Genomic DNA, 19,693 nt, shown 5'->3' on the forward strand with positions numbered 1-19,693 from the left:
ACAAAGTAGAAACCTTGAAGGACTTACCACACTTCCTCTTTCCTGTGTGTGTTTATTTGGAGGTATCAGAGGCATGAATCCATAGTGCCCCCTACTGCCTCACAGAGGGTCTGTGCCAATATGGAACAGCCTAGTCTATTGTTACCTCATGGAGAATGTTTTAATGGCAACTTTATTCCAGGTGGACTGGGAGCTGTGATACTAGGAAGCAGGAAGCATGGCTGAGTGAAAGTGCAGGAAGATGCTCCCATGGGCTCAGGAGAGTGGGGAGGGAGACCAAGCAGAATTTTGTCCTGGTCATCCCTCTATCATCTCTCAGTAGAAGCTGATACAAATATTTATTTTGTGCTGGATAATTACTTGGTTTTGCAAAATAAACATGATAGGAATATAAGACAACTAAAGCAATATTCTTCATCCTTGGTTAAAGAGAGCTTATGCCAAACCAGGGAGGCAGAACACAAATGCAGCACACCGAGAACACTTAAGGATGGAGGCGTAGGCAAATTAGTTTATTACCAACTGGACATTGGTCTCGATAACCTTCCTATAGTGAGTATACATCATTCTGTCTGTCGGAGGAGTGGCAAGTAAAGATTAAATCAGAATGTAAGTGGGGGTTTGGGAGTGTGTGTGTGTGTGTGTGTGTGTGTGTGTGTGTGTGTGTGTTCCGTTGCTTTGGAGGGTGATCAGTATTAACTTGCAAAGGGGCATTCCAGAAGGATAAATTAGGTCCATATTTTTGAGTATGGGCAAGAGGGGACAAGGAATGCTTAGTGGAAAGAAGAGTAAATTCAGACCAAGAATGAACAAGTGGAATTCAAACATAGCAAGAAGAGAGGTTAACTATGCTTCCCAGCAGGCAAAATACTACTACTCTCTTACAAAATGTTTCCATACCAGAAGCCCCGAAGCACCAAGAGCATGGTGGTGTACTAGCCCATTAATGGGGGCTTCTTAATGTTGAGCCAGGCTTTTGCTTGCTTGAGGCCTGATTGCTATAATAGTTTGTCTAATTCTTTTCATCTTGATCCCACAGGCTTAGGCAAAGCTGAGCAGCTGGTGTGTATTTTGTTCTCTTGTGTTGGTGAACACTTTAGCTATTAGTCTTTAAAGCCTAAAAACACATGGCAATAGCTCTCAACCAATGTCCTGGAGCTCTCAATCAAGTCAATGTTTTGTTTGGCTGTATTGCAAAGAGATTTAAGGACACTTTGCATGGCATTCTTTCTCTATAATTGCAGATGTTAAATGCAGCCCTAGACAAAGTGTAAAACATCCTTGGAGACAGTTTAGTGATGAATTGCCAGGTCTGTCTGACATTAATAGGCTTTGGTGGGATTAGGTTAGTAATAGTTATACATATAATGTGTGATTTGTAGCAATGAAAATGCTAAAAGGGCCAATTACTGCTTCATAATGGACACACCTTTAACCTAATGATACATCTATGCCTTTGCTGGGTTCACAAATATATTTAAATGAAGGGTACTAATCATTGTGGCAATGGCAAGACTAGCTGACAGGGATCATGTTGCAGCTCTGCCTCAGCCAGTGAGGACACAAGTAGCATTATGTAAGCAAACCTGTGTGCCTTGGAGTCAGTTTGCCTGTTTGCTTGGTCCCACCACTTGCTGAGCAACCGTGGGCAAGTGACTTAACTATTCTCTGAACCTCAATTTCTTTCTTTCTTTTTTTTATAGTGTAAAATTTTTATATTTAGAATTAGGCAGCTTGACTCAGTTTAGATGATCCCACTTTTGTTGGCAACATCCAAAGTATCATAGTCAGGAGCCAGTAGAACTTATGCCTTCTTCTCTCCATCAGTCCTGATCAAGGTGTTGACCTTGGCTACGTCAATGTCATAGAACTTCTTCACAGCCTTTTTGATCTGGTGCTTGTTGGCCTTAATATCCACAATGAACACAAGTGTATTGTCTTCTGTCTTCTTCATGGCTGACTTGGTAGTCAGGGGGAATTTAATGATGGCATAGTGGTCAAGCTTGTTTCTCCTGGGTGCGCTCTTCTAAGGATATTTAGGCTGCCTGCGGAGCATCAGTGTCTTTGGCAATCGGAAGGTGGGTGACATGCGGATCTTCTTTTTTGTGTGACTGTAGACACCTTTCAGCACTGCTTTCTTTGCCTTCAAAGCCTTTGCTTTGGCTTTGTCTTTGGGAGGGGCAGGGGGTTCCTTCTTTGCTTTCAGCGCCATCTTTGTGAAAGAGTTTTGGAGACTCGTTCCCACCTCAATTTCTTCATTATAAAATGGTGTCATACTAGTTAGTATCTATTATGATAGGGCTTGATAGAGATAACATGTAAATCACATGCAAGCACTTATGATAAAGTAAGTGGAATATTAGTTGGATCTGTTACTCTGTTGTACTCGATCTGGAATTTAATGTGGAGATAATGCTTCCCACAAATGTTTTAAAACTTAAAGAGCCAAGTTCTTCCTGGAAAACAGAGTAAAAGTATAATATTTCAGAATAATTAATATACTTTTATTAGAAACCTAGTACCCAAACCCTTCTATTTCTGCCCAACACACATTCCATGTGTCTCCAAGCTTTCCTGCTCTACCTCAAGGAACATCTATACTTAGGAGCCCTCAGATTAAGCTGTCTTCACCCTCCTGTTTGGGCTGCCACTCCAATTCCAAACTCAATACCCAAATCTGATATAAATCCTTTGGTAAAATAAAATCTTTGAGATACTTTCTTTGTCAGTTGTAAGCTAGGGCCATGACTTGTTTAAGATCTCCTAAATAAATGAAGGTCAAATATAAGTTGCAAATGAATTAGACTGTGAGAATTATTCTGGATTATTTAGAATACATGGTCACATCTCATTCATTTCACCATTGGAGCTCAGCATACATCTACCAGAGTACATCCTCACCACAGGACAGACACTCTTCTGCCTGCACCTGATCTGACTTTGATTTCTTGCTGGTTCTGAATGCTTGAGGAGCTTGACTTTAGCCCTCTTGAAACCTCTTGTCCTGGGAACCCCCTCCCCATAAGCCATGGAATACTCAAATGTTAAGATGCTAGAAAGATGAGGAGGAAGCAGAAAAGAGGATTGGAAAGGTTCAGGTTCAACCAATTGAAGTAGGACAACAATAACCCTTGGAGAATATGGTTTCCAGGAGGCCAAGTGAAGAAAGCATATCAAGAATGACAGAGGAGCCAATGCCATTATAGGTTGTTAGTACATAAAATTGATGAAAACTAAAAATTGATCATAGGATTTTGCAATATTGATCAGGTTAGTTTAGACATAATTCCATTCTCTTTAATTTTTATAAAATCACTGTAATGATAACTATATTTATTATTTTATTCCTTTTAATTTGTTTTATTTTTGAAGGGCACAGAAACTTCAGAATACTATAGTCAAGAACAATGGTGACAATCTGTTATCTGTGCCCATGAAATTATTCTAGGGCAGTATCAGAGGGCTCAGGGATCTCCTATAGAAATATCCTAAACCTCCTATGCTTGTGGGTTCTGGGTAAGTTTGTCTCTTCAGTGTGCTGGGTCAATTGACATCACCTGCCAAAGAGAGGGCCAAAGACTTTTCCCTTATTATTTCTCCAGGTGTCCAGGGGTCAAAGATGAGAATGGAGGCAGGGTTTGTGTGAGGTGTCTTCTTAATTAATTAATTAGCCAATTAATTAATTTTGGAGCCTTTTTATTTAATTTATTGAGGTGACATTGGTTAATAAAATTATATAAGTTTCAGGTGTACAATTCTATAATACATCATCTGAATATTATATTGTGTGTTGACTACCCCAAGTCAAGTCTACTTCCATTATCAGTTATTCCCCCTATTTTTTACTCTTTTGCAAACAACCCAACATTCAGGATACATAATATGCCCATATTCACACAGATAGAAAGTGGCAGAATTGAGGATTGAATCCAGGTTTTTTTTTACCCTAATTCTCATTATCTTTGATACCAGATATTTACATTTTTGTTTCTTTAAATCATAGATTTTCTTTTCTTACAAAGTTACATTTTGAAACTCATTATTCATTGTGTATTTAAAATTTTGTTCCACTTTTATGATTTCTAAGTATTAGGAATCTTGTGGGATAATTTTTTTAGGAAACCCCTATTCTATCTTGGAATAAAGCTAGACTAAACATGACCACCTTTAACATTCATACCTCTGAACATCCCAGATATTTTGTGGGAAGTAGAATGGGAAGAGGAAAATGTAAAGAGAGAAAAGACTCAAGCAACTTCAAGTGAATCCTTTTCCTGCATACAGTTAGCTGGACTCCCTGAAAAGACTTCTAAGAAGGTCAACATGTGTCATTCAGTGTTCTAGGCAGTACCACAGACAGCTAATGATTCTGGGACTAATGAGCTCAAAGATTCTTGAAGACCTGATTTTATTGTTTCTATTTTGCTGTAAGCAAGCACATAATGTGCAAACTATCTTCAAGTTCATCTCAACTCTCTCTACTGCCTCTTTAGTTTATCCTAAGCATCTTTAAAGAGTAATGTGCATGCAAAGAATGGAACGTTTGTGAGCATTTGAGCAAAGCACTAAAGTACTGTAATTCAGACACTAGCATCAAGTTATTCTTTTGAAACTCAATGATTAATGCCATAAAAATGGAACACTCAAATGAGAATGTGCCTATGGCTTTGGAACAATGTGAATAGTACTTCTATGGTAAGGGAATAATGAATATTTTTGTCTGTTCATGGGCCCAGATTGTTGAGTAGACTGAAAAAAAAAATGCCATAGATATTAATTTCTTGAGGATAGAAGAACAAGAGGGTAATTGATTTGGCTGACTCATTGTTCTCCATTGCTTTTGTCCAACATAGGACTTCTAATTGTTCATTTTCTTACTGAAAAAAAAAACAAAACACAAAAAAACTCAGTAGTGTTAGGATATGGTGATGGTGCAAAATGACAGGAAAAACAACCTGCAATTAATTGGAATATGCACAAAAGTGGCTTGCTTCTCACAGATGTCAAATTTACAATTACCCACCAAATAATTTCAGATCAGATGTCCTTTTTTCTATATTTCTTTTGCTTTTTTACAAGCCACAAAAGATAGCTGTCATCATGAGCGTCATCAAAACCTGAAGAAAGCCGTACTAAAAATGTGGCACCATCGACATCAACAGTAAATTTTAGGATATTCAAGACTGGAAAGAATCTTTTAAAACCTAACTTCATTTTGAGACATAAGGTAACGGAATTCTAGAATTGCAAAATGCTAACAAACAGGGAATTTACCCAAAACCCAAGGTTAATTAAAATAACCTAAGTCATGGGCAGCTTCTCAGTTTTACTGAGCTGTTTTGAATAGTTTTAAAGCAGAGATTTATGCTAAGTCCAAGTGCCTGGTCCATTTAGAGCCCTGTGAGTGTCCAAGACAGCCACAAAAATGCTGAAGAGAGTCCATAGCCTTGAATTTAAAGCCTTCATGACTGTATCTATTGTTTATGAATGTGGTTGGAAACTAGAGCTTAAGTCTCAAAGTAACAAAACCTGCCTGATAAAGAAAGTAGCTTCTGAAATGGTAGTACCCCAAACATCGTGTGGAGGGTTGAAAAGGCTCCAGGATATACCATTCAAGAATAGATGTTAGGGGCCCTGGCTGGGCAGCTCAGTTGGTTAGAGCATTGAAAGAAAGAACCAAGGTTGAGGATTCGATCCCTAGTCAGGGCACATACAAGAAGCAACCAATGAATGCATAAATAAGTGAAACAACAAATCAATCTCTCTCTCTCTCTCTCTCTCTCTCTCTCTCTCTCTCTCTCTCTCTCTCTCCCCCCTTTATCCCTCTATATAAAAATCAATAAATAAAAAAATTAAAAAGAATAGATGTTGGGTAGTTTATCTGTTGGTTCTTAATGTGTTGGTCTAGGGTGGGTTGAGCAGGTTGTAAAGGCATTAGCTCAAGTAGAACCAGGAATTCATCTACCACCCTGCTATTAAGTAGCTGTACATCATCTTGGCTCACTCTGAATTTCTCAGTGGTTCTGTTTCCTTATTGGTAAAATGTGAGGAGAGTGATTGCCGCTGCCTCTCCCAGGATTAATGAGGTGGTATTTACAAAGACCATTGTACTCTTAGGAAGGAATGCTCTGAGGCAAGACATTATAGGGCAATAACATTAAGCATGTTTAAAACATGTGCCTCCTGTTATCAAATGGATGCTACGGCTGAACAGTCTTGTGTCCCAAATATAAAACAATGCATATGGAACTGCTTATGGGTAACAGATGACAGGCTGAATAAGTGAGATAGTTGATTATTATACAGAAGGTAATTCATGCTTAAAAAATGCTTTATGCCTGCTATTTCATCCTCAATGCACTGAAGACATACTTGAGAAATCTCATTTAGATAATCACTGGCCATTGATGGAGGAAATTAGAATTGGAGGAAAGGATTGGGTCACTGAGTCGGTTTCCCCGGAGACAACATGGAAGAAGCAATTCCAGGAACAATGCCTGGATCCTCCTGCTGTGCATTAACCCAACTTCATAAACTCTGCAACTATGGCTGCGATAAATGCCGGACTGAGCCCAAGATGGTGATCCCTGGACTCTCTTCTCAGTTGCTTGAAATCTTTTGTACAAGGACCATATTGGAAACTGTCAGCATTCACAAGTGAATGGCAAGGCTCTGTAGTCAGAATGGCACTTGCGAATGTCCCACCTTGCTTGTGCAAGTTTTTCAGACACATTTCCATTCATCAGGCAGATAATAAAGCCAGCTGCTTCCTATAGAGCAGTGATGGGCAACCTTTTGAGCTTGGTGTGTCAAACTTCGCCAAAAAACTGAGCATAACTCAGGTAGTGTGTCACTTTGAGGAAAAACTAACTCCAAGACTCTAGTCGCAAATGTTTCATCCTCAGGAGCAGGAAATGTTTCATCCTCGGCATGCGGCCGCGTGTCATCAGAAATGGCTACGCGTGTCAGTGCTGACACGCGTGTCATAGGTTCGCCATCACTGCTATAGAGCATCTTTTTTGTATTTGGAGGTTCAGGGATTCATTTCATGATCCACTTGCTAAAATCAGTTAACTTTATTCCCCTAACTAAGGTCCTTCAGTGGATTCTCACTGCACTTAGGAAAAAGATCCCATCCCTTTACCACAGCCTTCAACCTGAGATGGCCTCAGACCTCCTCTTGGACCAGCTACCCCTTGTTTGCCGTGGTGTGCTTCAGGCTCATCCCTACCCTAAGCCTCTGCCTGCTGCTCCTCTAGCTAAAGTGCTCTGCCTCAGCTCTCCGAATTCTGGAAATGCACCTAGATTCTTACTAGATATGACTTCAGTGGATGAATTAATGGACAACATTCACAATTTAGATTTCCAAATTGTTTATGGATTTTTAATACTACTCACTGTGACTAATTCCACATGGTGATATGTTTGTTCTGAGGAAGTCTTTTGTCTAAAGAGTCATTAAGATAGTTTGGTATCATTCCATTCATCATGGCTTAGCTTTACGGGCAAGAGAAAACTTGTCGAGTCTGAGATCTAGGGATACAGATATTTTTGGAGTGATTAAACATGAAAAGATTTCTTACTAACTTACTTTTAGTGTTCTAGATAGAGGGTGTCGCCAGAGACGAGAGCTCTAACCTCATTCCTCATCCTTATTAGCAGAAGGTTGGAAAGAAACTCAAGCTTTCTGACTTTGTATCCTCATACATTGCCTGCCTGATCTATATCTAAAGGGTGTTATGAGGACCAAGTGGAATAAAGTGGTTGAAAAGGCTCTGAAACCTTTAATGTACTATTTGGTTGTTAAGATATTAGATTTTTACATTTGAGGGTCTTGAGTGATATATCTGTTGATTCCTGTCTTCCTTACCAAGTGATCACTTTTTATGCCTTTCTGTATCTGCAGTCCCTAGTGCGATAAGTAGTCAATATCTCATGGAATGAGTGAAGACTAATAGTATTTTTAATCTTTCTCTTGATCAACTTTTACCTCTTCATTGTAAGCATTACTGACTGTATTTATTTTTCACTCTCTATCATTTGTAAACTATTGGCCATTAAATAGAATAGTTTCATAGGATCATATCTCATTTAAGTTAACTTCAGTGTGAATTTCTGTTATTATTGTCACTGCATATGATTTGGACTTGGTTTTAAGCATCCCTAGGGACTATAAGTGGGAGAGGGCATCTGTTCAATAGACAAAGTAAAATGAATGGACCATGCTGGCTATTGCCTTCAGGGGTGTAGACTCAGAATATTTGAGATTTTTTACTAATCACAACTCCAGCCCACTTCAATTTATGTACTGTAGCCATTGAGGAAACTGAATTCAAGACCTTGGTGAATTACGTCCTAGTCTGTTGGGCAATACCTTTATTTTGATATTTGGGTTATTTGTAGATTGTCCTTTTTTGGTATAAGTGAGCAGCACTGTTTATTTCCATTTTGCAATAAAAAGCTACTGGCTATTTAGTCAGAAACCAAATATTTTCACTTTGAATTGCTTTCTGGACATTTTTCCAGCAGTGCTTGATTTGAAGCTGTGAAACACATTACTCCCTTTCCCGCCTCCCTTCTCCTATCCCTCTTCCCCCCATTTCCTTTTAGGTGGATCAAAACCAATGTTTCAAAAAATAAAGCCAGTATTGTGTGATTGCTTCTTTACTATATGAAAAGATCAGAGAAGCTGAAATAAGTGCCTATTTTGTCCCAAAATGCAGTCAAGGAAAGTCTCAAGCCAACCAGGTATTCCAGAATATTTTGCCGTAGGTCAGCCTGCCCAGAGACTGGCATTGAAATATGTCTGGGCTTTGGTATTTTTTATGTAGCTCAAAATGCTATCCTTGGGCACATTTATTGGGCTGCTTAAGAAATATTGTACAATCTGCATAGTGATGAAGTTATGTATGTCTTAGACATGTTCTCCAGTCATAGAATATTCCTTTTACAGACCTTTGGATCCCTTGGGTTGTTTTTAAATTTAATTTTTGATTTTTCCATCTGGGTGCACTCTCCACTCTCCATTTATTTTAATAAAATTTTCCAGCTTGTTTGTTTCCTTATCCACTGAAAACCTCACCTCCAAACCTATGTCCTGTTACACAATAACACACACACACAAAACACACACACACCAAATTTTAGAAACCTTAAATTTAAGAGTTTAATTTCACTTTCAGCTGTGATTTACTATTGGTGGCCTGGCTGTGCTTTATTTTAGTCATTTCCACCCATTCTTGGTTCAACTCAATTTCTAATTGACTCATAGTCTAGGTATTTAGTAGATTTGTATCTTTCCTTTTCATTTTGGTGACATTGCTTAGGTATGCCCTGCCATTCTTGACATAGCCGATAAAAGAAAGCCTTCAAAAGACATTTTTCTTTTTAATAACAGTAAGTGACAACAGTTGAATAAAAAAATAATGAAAGAAAAGTAAAAAATAAGTTCAAAAAGAATCAGCGTGAACAAAGCAGCAATGAATTGCAAATTTTCAGAAATAGCTTGGGTGTTAATATTATAGATTCCTCAAAAGTAGGTGAACTATTTTCTTTTTATTTTTCTATAGTATCTTTAACTAGAAGATAAAGGATGCTTTGCAGAGGTGAATAAAACACACTGCTCCATTATTATGGAGGATTGACTCAAAATGTCAAATATTTTGAGTAGTAGCACCAGATAATTTTATCAGTTTTAAAAATGTTGTCTGAACCCCAGGGACAGATCCAACTGGACCAAGCCTGCTTTATCCCTTTTGGATGCATAATATACATTGGCAAATTATAGGCTTTGAGAATTCCTGTAGTAATGAATCCTACGTAATTCGATATTTTCTACATTTATTAGACTCTTCTCATGCAATAAGAATTAAGGTCTCATAGAAAGTGTCCACAGAACACAGTTAAATTCTAAAAGCAGAGGGTGGGCATTTTGGGTGCACTATCTCTGCCGAGTGATCAGCAGGAAAGATAGAATCAGGAGAAGAAGTAGAGTCTGTGGCTTCCAGCTGGAACCTAGGGGTGAAAGCACAAGAGTCTGTGCTCACAGAGAGAGCAAGACTGAGGGACACAAAATAAGTGGAGGTGTTCCACATGCCCCCAAGCAGGCATGCAGGAAGGCTCATCCTTCAGGTAGGCCATGCTTTCCAACTTGGTTGGATATTCAAATCATACAGTTATTTTATCTTGCCTTAACAATAATTGACTGAATTTCTATTTCAACATATATGGAGAAAAACAAACATTCCTGAGTCATTAGTTCAATAATTACTCAGCATATCCCTGGTAAGTATTTATAATCATATTTAAAAAACAGGTTCAAATTATTTGTCATTGTTTTCAATTTAAGCCACAGCAATGAGGTTTCCTATTAGTTACACACACAGAGAGACACACAGATACACACCACTCTCACTCACATATCTGTTTTTCATTCTGTATAATTAAGGATTATTGAGAACCTGTTCTTCATAAGACAGCTGCCATGCAGATGTTCCAGAATTATATTAAATGCTCTACACATTAATGTTGGCTTATAGGAGTCTGAAGCTCTCACCCCAACCCCAAGCTCTTTAACTCCTGATTCCTCTTTGATTTACTTTCAAACTGAGTGATTAAGAGGCAATATGAAAACCACATGTACAGTGCCCACTGAGTTTTCTTTTCATACATTAATACAATGGGGGAAAGCCAATGTAGAGATACTGGGCCAACCAGTGGTTTACTTTGAAGCTTACCGGGGACACTAGGGAAGTTTGCCAGTACGTGAATCATTTTTGAAGAGTCAGATCAAAAAAGAAATATAGAGTGTCAGAGCCTGGCATCTCCTGGGCTTGGATGTCCAAGATTCAGTGTCCAAAGCAATTTTCATTCCTTATCCATTTTGCATTTTGTGTCACTCTTCTCTTCCAAAAGTCCTCAAAACGGAAAGGCATGTGCTCTGTGTGACCAAAGTTGTAAACTATCACATTTTAAAAATGGAATTGTCAAGTTGCCTCAAATTTAGATTTCATTTGGAGATTCACTGATCACTAGTTTAAATTACTGGTAGTGAAGTATTTTATGTCCTTCACCCTTTCTAAGGATGTCCACTCATTTCACTTCACTTCTAATGATTGTTTTTTTTTTTTCTTAATCTTCCAGGGTCCCCATAAGAATAATTGTCTATAATTTTACCTTGCTTGGAGGCAGTGAAGGAAAGGTCAAAAAGGCTTCTCTGGTGAGAGTGGGTGTGAGAAATGGACTTGATGCACAAGTGGCCTAGACTTCCTACCTGCTAAGATGTTAAACTTTTCAGGGTGATAGGGCTTGTGGCAAGCTTGTGGTCTTCTGAATTTCCACGTGGAAGCATGGAGTGCTCCCGATGGCAGTACAGTAGTCCCTCTTATTCACTGTTTCACTTATTTAAAGTATTTTCATTGAATTTTATTGATGTTTAGAGAGAGAAGAAGGAGAGGGAGAGAAAGAGAAACATTGATGTTAGAGTGGAACATCAACCTGCAGCCTCCTGCACACCCCCTACACGGGAACGAGCCTACAACCCAGGCATGTGCCCTGACCAGGAATCAAACCAGCACCTTTTTGGTTGCATGGAACCAACTGAGCCACACTGGCCAGGGCCACAGTTTCACTTTTTTCAGCTTTAGTTACCCAAGGTCAATCACAGTCCAAAAATATTAAATGGAACATTCTAGAAATAAATAATTTGTAAGTTTTAAATTGTGCATTTTTTCTGAGTAGCGTGATGAAATGTCACACTGTCTTGCTTTATCCTGCCACCCACGTCATGAGTTATCCCTTTGTCCAGTGTCTCCGTGCTGTATATGCTAACCATCCTTAGTCAGTTAGTGGCCTACTCCATTATCAGATCCACTGTCTCGGTATCATAGTGCTTGTGTTCAAGTAACCCTTATTTTACTTAATAATGGCCCCAAAGCCCAAGTAGTGATGCTGGCAATTTGGCTATGTGGAAGAGAAGCTGTAAAGTGCTTCCTTTAAGTGACAGAGTGAGTACAGTACAGTAAGATATTTTGAGAGACCACATTCACCTAACTTTTATTGCAGTATATTGTTCTAATTATTCTATTTTATTATTATTAATTGTAAATCTCTTAATATGCCTAATTTATAAATTCAGATTTATTATAGCTATATATGCACAGAAAAACACATAATACAGGATGTCCCTGAATAAACGTCTTTTCATTCAACATTGTTTTGTTATAACGTTAAAGAGAGAAAAAAAATCGATGCTGGGCTTGGGACACTGTCTGTGTAGAATTTGCATGTTCTCCCCATGTCTACATGGGTTGTCTCTGGGTACTCCAGTTCCTTCCACATCCTAAGAGTGTGCATGTGAGGTAACTGGCATGGTGTGAGTGTGGGTGTGTGTGTGAGTATGAGGGCACCCTGCTATGAAAGGACATGCTGTCTAGAGTGGGTCCCAGCTGGTCCTCTGAGTTGCCTGGATAGGCTCTGGCCATCTGAAACCCTGAGTGAAATAAGTAGGTTAGAAAATAAGTATCTTACTTGATTTTATTAATATCATATATATATATATATATATATATGTACATATATATATATACATATATATATATGGCTCATATTTATTTCAATGTTTAATATTAGAAGTGTTTTGGTGTCTTTATTTAGAAGTTTGGTGATATTTTTGTGACCAGAAATATGCCATAGAAAATTAACTATTGTTTGCATCAATTAGCTTGTAGTAAATTTGGTTTAATTATACATTATTTTGCTTGAAGCCATAGTTTCTAAGAATCTATCAACAATGTCAAGTGAGGACATACTGTATATATAGGGGTTGGTACTACAATTTCAGGCATTCCTGGGGATCTTAGAACATATCCCCCATGGACAAGGCAGACTACTGTATTTCATGAAAAGTGTGTAAATGTTTATACTCCAAACTCAGAACCTAGCAAGGAATTTGAGCGTGATAAGGCAAAGAAAAACATCTGTGCCATTTCATCTATGATTTTCTGCCCTTCTGATGGACCTCAAGTCCATGAAAGAGTAGAACCACTTTATTTTGCCTTCCACTGCTATCTTCCCCCTGCTGCTTCTCTTCAAAGATTCTGGGAGGAATTTCTAAGCCTGGTTTTAAAAAAAAACAGTAGATAGTACATAGGCTTCTGCCTTTGATTCTCATAATGATATTTCCCAAAATTTCCAAAAGGGAATATCTTGGAACAGTGTGTCAAATAGCTTCATGTTTGTTTTTTTAGTGTTTTAAATGCTGAATGCAGCTTGGGTTGGTTCAGAAAGTATGTTTAGTATTTAATTAGAAACCAATGCGGTGAGCCTTTCCAACATAATTGTCTAGAAGAAGATTTAGTACTAGACAATCATGTTTGCAGAGCTGGGGTGACTTTCAAAAAGGAAGCATAAAGCCAGGTTTTGTTTCTATTTAAGTACCAGGGCAAAGCTCTGGCCTCACACAAATAAGTTGTGACAAGTCCATTTCTGGCTGTGTATTGGATCCCAGAGTATCATTTCCCCTTGTATTTCATGATCTGTCACTCCAGGGTTGGAATCACTCATTCTAGTACCATCTTAGATGTCAGTTTCCATAATGGGCCATCTGAATTCCAGCATTAATTTTCTTTTCCTGGGAGTAAAACACAAAATCATTTGTTTGACCCTCTGGAGTTGTCAATTCATCAGTAGGCTAGGCTCTGTGCTTTGGCTCAGTTCAACAAATAGTTTTGCCACTGAGCACAGAGTTGGAGCCCTTTCTGCAGGGAGCACAGGGGAGGATCCAAGTCAGGGCATATGGGGAATGATTTCTCTTGCCATCTGCATTTTACATAGGATCATGTAACAACCAGACCCGCAGGCCTAGTCATTTATCCTGTCAGCTCCAAATAGAATAGATTTTAGAAAAAATGTGTAGTTAAATCCAAACAAAGCAAATAGCGTGTGTTTTCTTTTGTCTTTACATCTTTGTTTAATAGGCTTTAAAATATTTTTTTCGTTGTTGTTGTTGTTTTTTTTGTTTGTTTTTTTAGTAGAAAACATCCTAAGATCTTTTCACTTTGAAAATTTCCATAGCTCACTGTGTGGCAACAGAGTCTCCTTATATGTTTATTCTTTTTTAAGGACTAAAAAATAAACAAATAAAAAACTTTTTCCCTTGCCCAGTTTAAATCCCTTATTCTGTCAAACTTGTATTTTTACCGTTTTCACTAGGTTTCATTTAAGTTAATTCTTAAAGATTTGGAATAAAATTAACATGCATGTGTTAAATGTCACGTCTATATACAAATCTATTTGACTGTTTTGACTAAATATATGAAACTACTTAGTAAATGGAATGAAAGTTTGGCACTCTCTTAAACAGTTATTTGGGAGTATATATCTTGTTCAGTTATTTGAGTGAAACCTCTGCTTTTTTTGCTAGGTATTTTGTTCCATAAATAAATGAACTAAATATAGAACTAAGAAAGAAATTCAATTAGAATTTGATGTTAGAGTGGAATGTAACAGGAATTTATATTAGCTACAGGTTTTTTTTGTTTGTTTTTTCAATTATTAGCTACAGGTTTGTTTTTTTTTTTGGTTTTGTTTGATTTTTCAATGACTAGGAAACATGATGTGAGAATTTTTTTCTGAACTCAGTTCTTATTTGTGTTTTGTTTTCTTCAGGATGCTTAACACATTGCACTGGTAGATATTCTACTGATTGATACTTCACTTGGTAGTCATAGATTTCTTTGAAATTCATTCTCATTGTGACAAAGCTGACTTCTGGTGGTGATCGACAGTGAAAGAATGAATCATACTTATAGTCTTTAGCTTCTACCTTCATGTATTCTAATGTATCAGCAGTTAGAAGAACCATAGAAAACAAGAGTGAGCGGGGAAGATTACTGGATAGATTTTGCCTGCTGCTGCCTCTGTAGAGTATCACACAGGTGGCCCTTTTGGCCAGGATTTTAAGTGAGGCTTCACTTGTCAATGCGGAAAACTTCAGGATTTCTTCTCAGAAATCACAGCAAATAGTATCTTTTTAATTTGCTGTTCCTTGAGAATTTCTAGAAGGGAATATAGGAGAATGCTGACTTTGAAGTGGAAAAGAAGCCAGTGTTTATATCAGCACCTCAGGAATTAACCTGTGTAGTTTGTTTCCTGTAACCTCAGGAGCTCAGCAGCCACATGCTTAATGATATTAAGGACTTTATGAGTTATAAAAATTAAAGGAAGGTCTGGAATCAATATGTATCCATCCTTCTCTGGATTATAAGACTCTTGGGGAAAGGATTTGTGCTTTGTTGCCTCTGAATCCAGCAAGGCTCTTACTAATGCAATAATGACAGTCCTGTTAATGTCAACAGCTGACAAGTATTGTTTATTATAAACCCAGCAATATACCAAGCACTTTATATACTTTATCTTATTTCATCTTGATTATGATTCTACCATTATTATTAATATTTCCACATTATAGGTAAAGAAATTGAGGCTTCAAGGTGATATAACTTGCCCAAGTCACACAGCTGGTGTATAGGTAGAATAGTGGTCCCAAAAGGGTACATCCGAGTTCTAATTTTTTGGTGCTTGTAAATGTGACCTTATTTAGAAATAGGGTCTTTGCAGAAGTTAAGAATCTTGAGATGAGGTCAGCCTTAAATCCAGCGAAGGCCCTGCAAAGATGGAGGCAGCAATTAGAGTGATGCCTCTACAAGCTAAGGAATGACTAAGACTGCTTGCCACCACCAGAAGCTAAAAGAGAGGGCTGGAATGGATGCTCCCTCAAAGGCTCCAGAAAATTATCCCTGCCAACACTTTGATTTCAAACTTCTGGCCTCCAGAACTGTGAGAAAATAATGCATGTTGTTTGAACTCACCCTGTTTGTGGTCATTAATTACAGCAACCATAGGAAACTAATATAAATAGTAAATGATGGAGCCAACATTAAAAACCAAATACCAAAGCCCATGTTTTGAGCCTTATTCTTTATATATTCCTCATATTGCCTAAGCCAATGCTGTGTGCATAATAAATGTGGCTGGGCTTAGTTTATTTGAAAGAAGCAGATGGATGAATTTTGATTCTTTTCATTTCCTTGGAAAAAAATGGTACTGAAAGAATACATGTGGAGCAAGAATAATTGTATTTTTGGTGATAACCACTTGGAACAACTATTAGCCTGATCGCATAAAATTTCCCTTTAGTTCAAATAGATGGCAGGCAATTATAACCCCAGTGATTTAGTATTTTAGATTAGCTGATCAGACATATGGTCACAATATCCTAGAGTGATAAGTGTATGAATTTAATGAATACAACTTACAGCCTCCAGTTGGCCACTGACATAGTCCCAATACAGAATGCTTCCCAGAGCATCTCTCCAGCAGCATTCCTTCTCCTCGCTTATTTTCTTATTTTTTTTTCTTCCATAGAGTTGATTATTTTAGTTTATAATTCTCATTTGAACTGAACCTATTGCAAACACTGAAGAAATACGAAGGTGTGCAGTAAGTTAATAGCGAAGTGCACATGGGGTGGAAAGAGGGAGGGTAGAATCTCAGAAGAGAGGGCAAGTGTAGAGGGGAAAGAATTACCTGGAAAATGGCTGAAGAAAAAACACAACATTTTGCTTGTGGCACATTTGATAAAATAGTTGACTGGAGCTATTTTTCTGTCATGAATGATTACTCTGAATTTTAAAGGACTTAGAGCAGATACATGGTTTTCTTCCCTTCTCAATTTACATTAGATTTTGTTTTTGGTAAGAAGCATTCTTTTCCTATGCCCTTTGTCAGCACCATCCAGTGGCTGCAAATGTCAAGGAGAATGCTCATGCCACAACTCTCTAATCCATGAGGTGCTGGTGATGCCTCGCTAGAATGAAGTCTCTCAAATCTTACTCTTCTAACACCAGTGGCTTTTTCAAAGTTGCTTTAACGAAATGGGAGGACATTTGTATCACTTTTCCCTCCCACAAAGCAATTTTGTATCCTTTTTGAAACATTTATTCATCATTGGGACTTTGTTGGCACTATTATCTCTGTTTTTCAGATGAGGAGTTGTAGCAGGCAGAATTTAAGCAACCTTCCCAAGATCACATGGCTCTCAGAGAACCCTGGACCCTACAGGTCATTCCATGCCAGTCTAAGTCTGGTGCCATTGCTGACAACCAGCTTTAGAAATGCTTCAAGGGTCAAATACTATAGTAGACTAAAAGTACAGGGAAGGAAAATGGATTAAACATCCACTTTGTGCCAGGAGAATTATATGTGTCTGGTTATAGAAAAATGCCCTGGAGCTGCCATGGTTTAACTCCCCCCCACCCCTCATCTCCTTGGGGAAAGATAAACTAGAGAATTAAAAAATATATACTGTTGACATTGTTAAATTCTAAACCTTCCTCTGCTTATACCAGCAATGTTCCAACTGCTAAATATGAGAATTTAGGCATAGATTCATAAGACAAAGTGAATCCACTAGTATACAGATATCCATTTTCCCAGCTGTTAAAGTGCAGATTTCCAGGAACTAAACTAAAATCAAAGATTGCCAGCAACTATTTCCAACCAACTGTGTCTTAGTACTTGAATTTAAGAAGGATGTGGTTAAAGAACTGTAGAAATATTTTTTTATCTTTGCAGAAAAATGCCTCTTTAGAGACATAGTTAAAATAAGTTTATTCATTTTAATTACCTGCATCTTTGTCTTCCCTATTTTAATAACATTTTCTTTGATTAAAAAGTTGAATCACAACACAGAGTCAAACAACCCAGTTAAAAATGGGCAAAAGACCTGAACAGACACTTCTCCAAAGAGGACATACAGATGGCCAACAGACATATGAAAAGACACTCATCATCACTAATCACCAGAGAAATGCAAATTAAAACCACAATGAGACATCACCTCATACCTGTCAGAATGATGGTTATCAGTTAATCCACAAACAACAAGTGTTGGTGAGGATGTGGAGGAAGGAGAACCCTCATGCACTATTGGTAGGAATGCAGATTAGTGCAGCCACTGTGGAAAGCAGTATGGAGTTACCTCAAAAATTAAAAATGGAACTGCTTTATGACCAGTGATTCCACTACTGGGAATTTATCTGAAGAAACCTGAAACACTAATTTGAAAGCATATAGGTACCCCTATGTTTATTGCATCATTATTTACAATAGCCAAGATTTGGAAGTAGCCCAAATGTCCATCAGTAGATGAGTGAATAAAAAAAGCCATGGTATATTTACACAATGGAATACTACTCAGCCATAAAAAGAAAATTTTACCCTTTTAGACATGGATGGACCTGGAGAACATTATGCTAAGTGAAATAAGCCAGTCAGAGAAAGACAAGTACCATATAATTTCACTTATATCTGGAATTTAATGAACAAACTGAACCATCAAGCAAAATAGAGACAGATTCATAGATAGAGATGGGTGGGGTGTTGGAGGGGTGGAGGGATTGAGCAAAAAATTAAAAAAAAATAGAACTCATAGACATGGACAAAAGTGTGGTAATTGTGGGGGAAATGAGGGTGGGTGGAAGAGGGTATAGAGGGGATAAATGGTAATGGGGAAAAAAGGAAGGGAGGCAGTAGGAAGTAAAGCAGGTCAAGTTGCTTACTAGTAGATTGTGAATCTTACAGTTTGCATTCTCTGTACACCAATCACCTTTCAGAGTGATGCAACTCTCCTCAGGATCCCTGTTTACTTAAAGAATCCTCTTCTCTCCACTATCACACCAGGCACTGCACACCTAGTGTTACTGGTTATATGCCTTGTCCTCTTCAGAAGACAGCTATGCTGGCAGGTAGCAAAAGTCTCTTGTACCTTTTCCATGGGTCCTTGCTTAGGGTTGCAACTTATAAGTATTTGAGTAACTCTAAACAGTCCATGGCAACAGGGTTTCTTCCCGGGTGGTCTCAAGAAGACTCATTCTTTGCCATTATCCTAGAAAAGTGGAGTGTGTAAGCAGGATTGGAAAAGAGAGTTTTGGTTTTCTACCGGGAAAAAGTCCCAAAATTGCCTTACTGCTATCAAATTAGCCATCTGGTCATTTTTACCTTGAGGACAAAATCATTGAAGGTTAAAAATTGAGTTAAAACTGTGTAACATTCTAAAAACAATTTTAAGAAAAATATTGTATTTTGTCTCTAGGGAAGGTACATCTCAGATTTGGTGTTCGGCCATGATATCTTCTAGACTCACTCTTTACACACAAATCATTACAGAACCAGCAACAACACAAATAAGAATAACATCTCTCATGAACCAATTCCATGGAAAATGTTGTTTTAGTCTTCACTTTTAGGACTCCCAATGAATTAGCTGTTTGAGAAAATTTCTGGGGAAAGTAAGGATCTTGGGGACATGAGTGAGGGGGAGATGGTTGCAGGTTGGTCTCTGCTTTTTGCACTCTAAGTCTTGCATATCCCTACAGTTTAGATGTTCAGCATAATTCAAGTATTGTTTGTGGTGTTTATCCTCTGGGTGCTGTTTCTTTTAGGTGGTTTGGAGACTGTTTTGTGAAGAGTTGATTTGGGAGCAGGAGTTAGTTTGATGCTTATAGGAAGAGTTCATTATGGGGGGAAGGTGCAGGGTGTAGGACATTTTTCTCTGTCATAGCCAGTGGACTAGAATAAAACAACCTAAATTGATATCCTTCTGGGTCAGAGTCTTGCCTTTGGCTTTCTGAGA

General features: G+C 38.0%; 1 pseudogene; it reads right to left on the reverse strand.

The window, feature by feature from the left end:
- Window positions 1-1,744: 1,744 nt before the first annotated feature.
- LOC103287299 (60S ribosomal protein L23a-like) lies at window positions 1,745-2,212 on the reverse strand (annotated as a pseudogene).
- Window positions 2,213-19,693: the final 17,481 nt, after the last annotated feature.

This window comes from Eptesicus fuscus, chromosome 5 (genome assembly GCF_027574615.1).
Source record: "Eptesicus fuscus isolate TK198812 chromosome 5, DD_ASM_mEF_20220401, whole genome shotgun sequence".
Lineage (NCBI taxonomy): Eukaryota > Metazoa > Chordata > Mammalia > Chiroptera > Vespertilionidae > Eptesicus > Eptesicus fuscus.